This window comes from Hipposideros armiger, unplaced genomic scaffold (assembly GCF_001890085.2).
Source record: "Hipposideros armiger isolate ML-2016 unplaced genomic scaffold, ASM189008v1 scaffold_341, whole genome shotgun sequence".
NCBI lineage: Eukaryota > Metazoa > Chordata > Mammalia > Chiroptera > Hipposideridae > Hipposideros > Hipposideros armiger.
In genome coordinates this window covers 1857877-1862820 of record NW_017731691.1, presented here as the reverse complement: position 1 = coordinate 1862820, position 4944 = coordinate 1857877, and the positions used below count along the sequence as shown (strand labels likewise).

The window sequence follows — 4944 nt, the reverse complement described above, 5'->3', positions numbered from 1 at the left end:
ACTTGAAACTAATGCAAAATAATATTTTAAAAAAGAATGAAATCTTGTCATTTGTGACAACATGGATGGACCTGGAGGGTATTATGCTAAGTGAAATAAGTCAGACAGAGAAAGGCAAATACTGTATGGTTTCACTTACATGTGGAATCTAAAAAACGAAAAAAAAACAAAAAACACAAAAACAAACACAACCCCCCCAAACAAAACAAAACAAAAAAACAGATGAACCAACAAAACAAAACAAAAACAGACTCATAGAATCAGAGACCAAAGGGATGGTTGCTAGATGGGAGAGGGTGGGGTGGGGGATGGGTGAAAAAGGGAATGGGGAATATAGTCAATAATATTGTGATAAGCTTGCACGGTGACAGCTGATTCCTAGAATTAGTGGGGTGATCGCATTGTAAGGTATAAAAATGTTGAATCAGTATATTATACACCTGAAACTAATATAACTAATATAATATTATATACCAACTATATTTAAATTAAAAAAAATTAAATTTAATCTCATGGGAAATTCTAGAAAGTTTATTGGAAGATATGGCATTTCCACTGGGCCTTGAAAGATAGGTAGATATTCCAAAGACAGAAGGGCATTATAAATGGAAGGAACCTGTGAGCAAAGGCATCAGAAGCCTGAGCCCAAGGGAGATCTGCTGGCAGCTCATTGTTCAGGTGGGCAACTGGGGAGGATTTTTTGGGCCTTATACGTATCGGAAGAGAACCTGTGGCAGCTGCATCTTACTCTTCCGTTCTGAACATCATTAGAATTTAATTCTGAAAATTCTATCTTTAATGATACTCCAAGGGGCCTATGAACGATACTGAATGTGTAACCTCCTTTCAACGGGGAGGATTTGGGGCAGCCAGCGCTGATTGAGTTGTTTCAGGCTCTGCAGTCTTCCATGGATGGTCAGTTTATTGGACTAGAGTATTGGGTGCATCAGAAAAGGATTACCGAGGGCCTTATATACCATGATAAGGGGTTGTAGGTACTGCTGAGACATTGCAAGGTTTTCAGCAGAAGAGTAACACACTCTCCTATACATCTTAGATAAATCCGTCGGTTGTTGTCTGGGAGATGGTGTACACAAAGGCAAGAGTGGAAGGAGAGAGTCCATCCAGGAGGCTACCCTAACAGGAGTAATGGGGCCTAGACAGGGCCTGTAGCACTGAGGATAGAGTGGAGAAAGGCGGTCAATAAGGCATGTCTCAGAGGCAGAATCAACTAGCCTTGGGTACTCACTCACTGGATGTGAGTATGTAGGGAAGTAAGAAAGGGGAGGAGTCAAGGAGTGCAAAGGGAGATAGCACCTCTGTACGAGTCTCTAATCTCCTCAGGGACGGCGGGAGGGAAGGGGAGGGGAGGGAAGGACCAGGTTAGAGACAGAACAGGAAGAAGTTTGGAGCACAGAGGAGTAAGAAATCCGAGAGGCCAGGTGGCAGAAAGGAAGCCCCGCCCCCGGCTCCACCTCTTCTCTCTTTTCCCACCCACCCCCCAGCCGCAGCTCATCCTCGAGGGCGGAGAGAGGTGGCATTTAAGTCCTCCGGTATCCCAGCAGGCAGTGCAGCCTAGAGACGCTGACAAAGGACCGGAGGAGCAGTCGCAGCTGCTTTCCGAGGAGCCGGTGTTGCCGAGGTGAGAGTCCCCCACTGTCCCGTCACCCACTTCCTCTGACTTCGGGAAAACGTGGAAGTTACGTTGCCGAGAGACCCCGCGGAAAGAACGAGCAGTCCCCAAACCGCGAGCCTGGCTTGTTGACTGACAGCAGGGCTCCGTGGCGCCGGGATGCGGGTGGGAGGTGGGGAGAAGGAATCAGATGGGGTCCTTATTGCCCGATCTGCCTGCAGATCCCAGCCCCGGGTCTGGGCGGCCCGTGTGTGTGTGTGTGTGTGTGTGTGTGTGTGTATGTGTCGTGCCCGGGCGGAGGCAGCAGGCTTGGGATCCTCCCGGTTGCCTGCCCGGCAGAGTTCGGTTGCCCCGGGGATGCGACTCCGGGGACAACTCTTCGGCGGATGTTTTGAGAAGGGCTGGGGAGGGAGGTTGACTCCCTGTTTGGGGTGACATCGTCCTCGCCCTTTCTCCAGCCGAGTCGGTCCCCGCAGCGAGCAAATGGAAAGAAATCGGCGGGCTGGAGCCAGGCGTCCTGGGATGGCTGGAGGGAGATGAAAGTGGGATGCAGAGGCAGGCAGGGAGAACGAACGCATTCTTGCTATAATGGTGGGGGGTGTAGGGGGTATGTGGCCTGTATGCTTCCCCCTTCCTGGACCTCCGCACGGATCCTGATGGTTGCACCAGCTGCTCGGCTGTAAACAGGCTCACATGACCGGTTTCACATGGAGCCGGCCGGCGTGGGGACTAGGGCTGGAAAGGCTGGGCTGGGCCCAATCAGGTGGAGTTGGAAGTCCTAAGACTGACGGATACTCCCTCCTCCGGCCCTTAATCTATGTTCTGCGGTTTCCCCTCTGGGCAAAGTAGCTGACAGCTGTCCAGTCCGGACTGTAGTAGCACTTCTGCCCCAGTAGAGACCTCTCACCGTCGGGGAAGGAGAGGGCAAATATTAGATGAAAACAGTCCCGGATTTTTGACCTTTGAGGGAAATAAGAGATCACGCAAACCTAAAAAATTGGGTCCTTTGGATGTTGCCTCAAAAGCAGTCCTATTCTTTCTGAATGCATTGCATTCTTAATGTGAATTCCAGACAGAAAGGGAAAACAGCTTTTTCAGGCAAGGCACGCATGAGGATTAATACATTCGTGATGATGAAAATCTTGTGGACGTTGCCTCTCCACACCTACTGAAAACTATTTAAGGCAGACCATCACTTTGTTTATGCTCCCTGAGCATTTTGTATCTACTAGCATTTCAACACTTGCTACATCATATCCCAGCTATGTGTATATATATTTCCTGCTAACTGGAGTTTTTGGAGGGCTGAGACAATGTTTTAATCTTTTCTCCATATTCCTTAGTACAGTTCCTGGGATACAATAAGTGCTCAGTAAATGTTTGTTGAGTGGATTTGTGAGTCAAAAACTTGTGAGAGTGCTATGTGTAACAACATACGAGTACATATTTCATATAATGAATTAATATGGAGTTTGCTTTGGGAATTGCACATATGTCTTGAAATAACTGAAGACACTGGGATATTGTAAAACAAAGGTTGGAAATAACTAGCTTAAAAGAAATGTTTTAAAAAGACATTCCTGGAGGGCATCCTTATTTTTTTAAATGCTTGAAGCATATACCACTCAACTTTTACATCTTGAATATGTAATAGCCTGTGACTATACATCATTTATAACAGTCAATCCCATTAGTAATATATCAAGTTATACCAAAAAACCTACAAAATGTATAAAAACAAAATTGCCTAATGTTGATCATTGAACCATTGAAAAATATACAGTAAATATTATAATACTGCTTGTGAAAGTGTTGACTTTAGGAACATAGCGGCCATTAAAATTCCTAATAGAGATAATACTGGAAATTCAAAGAGGAAGAGAGCTGAGCTTATGAAATGGGACGGAAAGAGAGGTTTTAGTATCAGTGAGAGTAAAAGCAAAATAACGAATTACTCTTAACTATTTCATATATAGTTGGCCATTGGCAAGGACTGCACCAAATATGGAGGAAGGAGATAGCTCCTGTGCCTAGATAAAAGGGAGGTTGCCTGGAACTAGGAACCCTAATCAGAGTAAACACAAGAGCCAGTGACAGGTAGTAAATAGCTGGTGCTCTGAAGCCCAGCAGATAGGTCACAAGTTTTCTGCAGAAGTCTGTACTTAGAATCATTAACTGTTTCAAACTTTGAACTACTTCAGTACAAGAATACCCAAGTTTCACTTATTTCATTGGATTTTTCTTGCAGCTTCCTCTTCTCAAAAAAAAGGGGGGGGGGCGCGGGCTAAGGACAATATACTTTTAAAGTGGTTTCTGTGGTCTTTAACAGTGTCCAAGTTTGTGTCCAAGTTTTGAATCTATGGTAGTAAAAGATATTGAAACTCCCCTGTTTATCGCAGAGTCTGATCTTTTCTTTCCTCTGGTCAATCCAAAGTGAGGGAAACAGAAGAATAATCACACTCTGGGGTACTGGTCTCCCTGGTGGAAAGTGTTCATGAGGATTTCAGTGTGTTTAGGCTTTTTTTTCCCCTTTCCTTTCTTTTTTTTGGGGGGTGGGGTGGGAAAGTAGTTTGCAAACTGGTCACAAGGTGGTGTATGCACATAAGGTTTTCCTTCAGATTTCATTCAGGATTGCATTTTTATGCCTTAAGTATGGAGGAAAAGGACACGGTAGTTTCCTGTAGCACCAGCTCCCAGCTGCACTGTCTCCCTGTAAGGTTGTGGCTATGAGGTTATGTTGGAGCCTTGGATTTCTAAACATTGGTGGCCCAGTTGGACACTGAGAAGCCAGAGAAGATGATGGGAGGGAGAAGAGAGGAAGAGAGGGAGGGCTGGGGGAGAAGGGGGGAGGCAGCTGGGAGTGCTATTGTCTGTTCTCTTGTTATCCCAACCCATGGCAAGTAGCCACTATAGATTTACTGTTCCTCTAATTGGATTCCTTTGCTTGTCTTCAGACAAATTGTGTTCAGCTACCATGGGGAAGTGAGTGTTTCTTGATGGAGACAATTATTAGTAGACACCTGTAGGTTAATTGATAAGCTCAGTACCTGCTCAGTGCCTAACACTGAGCTTGGGTCTATGAAGGCTGCAAAAAAGGAAAGAAAAAACACAGAAAAACAATGTAGCATGCCTGAAGCCTGGGGAGCCATGATTAATCCACACAAAGCAAATGTCAAAATAGTCAACCCATTACAGTAAGTACATTAAAAATAACATAATTGGGCCGGCCGAGTGGCGCGATGGTTAAGAACTCGCTTGGGATGCCAGAGGGCCCCGGTTCGGATCCCACATATGAGGGCCAGTGACACTGC

General features: G+C 45.7%; 1 protein-coding gene across 1 annotated transcript in view; it reads left to right on the top strand.

Moving 5' to 3' along the window:
* The first annotated feature begins 1482 nt into the window (after positions 1 to 1482).
* MOSPD1 (motile sperm domain containing 1) overlaps positions 1483 to 4944 on the top strand; it is a 20433-nt gene continuing 16971 nt past the window's right edge. The window contains exon 1 of the mRNA XM_019661230.1: positions 1483 to 1642. The gene's annotated coding sequence lies outside the window, so the exon portion shown is untranslated. The remainder of the gene's footprint in view (positions 1643 to 4944) is intronic.